Below are 2,580 nucleotides of genomic sequence, written 5' to 3'. Positions count from 1 at the left end.
AGCCTTTAAATAGCGCCGCCCCAGCCCATCAGCCCCGCCTCGATCCGCGCACGCCATCGGAGCCCCCGCCGCCGCCGACGATGATCCCGTCGCCCGAGGTTCGTCGCGCCTAGTTTTCCGTGCCGAAAAAAAGAGAAAAAAAATTCGGTGTTCGTCGTTTTTCTTTTTCTCGGATTAAATCCACGATTTTTCTGATCGCGATTCCTGATCCGATTTTCGTTTTAGTTTAACTTTTCGCTCGTTTATCGGAATCAGGCGATTCAAGCGCCTAGGGATTCGTCTCGAAACCCTCTATCCGTTTAACCAACTTAAACAAGTTTTTGTTACTGTAAAATTTGCCCTAGATCCAGATTAGTAGAACGAAGTTGTTTTCTTTCGCCATTTGTCTTTTGTTGCTTCGTTCGATTTGATTCTTTTTGCCGACCGGAGTTCTTAAGTTGAACCTTCTGGTTAGATCTCTTATTTGAGTTTTACCTGTGCATTAGATGAGTACTTATTGTATGCTTGTTTGTTTGTTTGCGATAGAATAACTGGAGTGCGCCGCTTTTTACTTCAAATCGTTAGGTTTTGCGGATCATCAGCAAGGCAAGTAACACTTTGATCATACCTTTTCTACTACCCAGTTTTATTGCATTAGATCAATCCTCACACATTGCATGATTAGTGTAACACCCCGGATGTAACTTTCCCTATTCGTACTCCAACTCTTGCCGTTTCCGGCGTTAAGTTATATTTATTTCTCGGGTTCGGGTCTTTGTCTCCATGTGTTGTTTTCGTTTTCATGCATCTCATATCATGTCATCATGTGCATTGCATTTGCATACGTGTTCATCTCATGCATTCGAGCATTTTCCACGTTGTCCGTTTTGCATTCCGGTGCTTCGTTCTCCTCCGGTGGCCATTTCTAGCTTTCTTTCGTGTGTGGGGATTAAACATTTCCGGATTGGACCGAGACTTGCCATGCGGCCTTGGTTTACTACCGGTAGACCGCATGTCAAGTTTCGTATCATTTGGACTTCGTTTGATACTCCAACGGTTAACCGAGGGACCGAAAAGGCCTCGTGTGTGTTGCAGCCCAACACCCCTCAAATTTGGCCCAAAACCCACCAAACTCTGCTCCATGTCCTAGAGCGTTCGATCACGATCGCGTGGCCGAAAACCGCACCTCTTTTGGACTCTCCTAGCTCCACTTATGCCTATATATACCCCCTCCAATTTCGGATCTCGTCTTCCTCCTCGAACCCTAGTTCTAAAAAAAAAATCATCCCCGCCAGATCCGCCGCCGACGGACGTGTCCGGCCGCACCGGACAACGTCCGACTTACCCCGCCGCCGCCACGTGTCCGCCTCCCGTTGGCCGCGCCGCCTCCCCACATCCCCGCTGGCCCGGGAGCCCAAGGCCGGCCCCCGAGGCCCGCGCCGCCGCCCGCGCCTGCATCTCCCTCCTCGCCGGCCGCCTCCCTCCGCCGCGGGCTCGCCGCCCCGCGTCCCCGGTGGTCGCCGTCGCCGTCCGCCGCCAGGTCCGGCCCGGATCCGGCCGGGTCCGGCTCTCACACTCCTCCTCGCCGGTTTTGCGACCTCGCCGGAGCAAGTCAACCCTCGCCGGAGCTCCTCGGTTCGCGTGTCGATCCAGATCTGGGACGAACCCTAGGTCAAAATTCTTCTAAGTCCTCAGATTTTTCAGTCCAAGTTTCTATGTTCGAGGCTCCGTAACTTTGCATCCGTAGCTCCGATTTGGACATATGATATATCAAAATGTTCGCCTCAACGAGTACATCATTTCATTCCATTGCATCATTTTCATTTGAGCTCATCTTGATGCCCAAAATGCTGTTAGAAGAGGGCTTCGTGAGTTAATTGTTAGATCTGCTAGCTCATCTTAGACTTTTGTCATTTTTGCCATGATTATTGTGTGCATGATATGCCTGTGAGTCCTTCATATGTTTTGTTAAGAATTTTGTCTTCTTTCCAGAGGTGCAACCCATGCATTTTTAGGATGTGTGTGGTGACTTGTGCAAGCTTGCAAAGTGAGGCACCCGGCAAATCTGTTTTCAGGGACTTAGTTGTTTTCACTAAGTCTGGGATATTTTAGTTCATGATGCCATATGTTCAGCTTGTTTCCTAATGATCCGTGCCTCTTTTGAGGATGATCAGTAAGGGACTTTTGTTACTCATGTTATGCTCTATCCATCCATGTCTTTGTTTGCATATGTGGAGTGCTATGGGTTGACTCAATCAAGCTCAACCTTTGCTTCGTGGTGAATCTGGGCAGATCGTCAACTTGTTTGCGATATTGCCGGAGTTATTGTAGTTGATCCGTGCATGCCATGCCATTGTTCTTGCCATGTCTAGCTTGTATTTTGTGCCTTATTAATAGATGTATGCTTGCCTTGCTGTGACTTGTACCGTGGTGAGTGCATCGAGCTCGTTTACATGCCATATGTTCAGCTTGTTTCCTAATGATCCGTGCCTCTTTTGAGGATGATCAGTAAGGGAATTTTGGTACTCATGTTATGATCTATCCATCCATGTCTTTGTTTGCATATGTGCAGTGCTCTGGGTTGACTCAATGGAGCTCAAC

Source organism: Triticum urartu, chromosome 4 (genome assembly GCF_003073215.2).
Source record: "Triticum urartu cultivar G1812 chromosome 4, Tu2.1, whole genome shotgun sequence".
NCBI classification, from domain to species: Eukaryota; Viridiplantae; Streptophyta; class Magnoliopsida; order Poales; family Poaceae; genus Triticum; species Triticum urartu.
The sequence above is the reverse complement of the archived record's forward strand: the minus strand, read 5'-3'. Positions refer to the sequence as shown.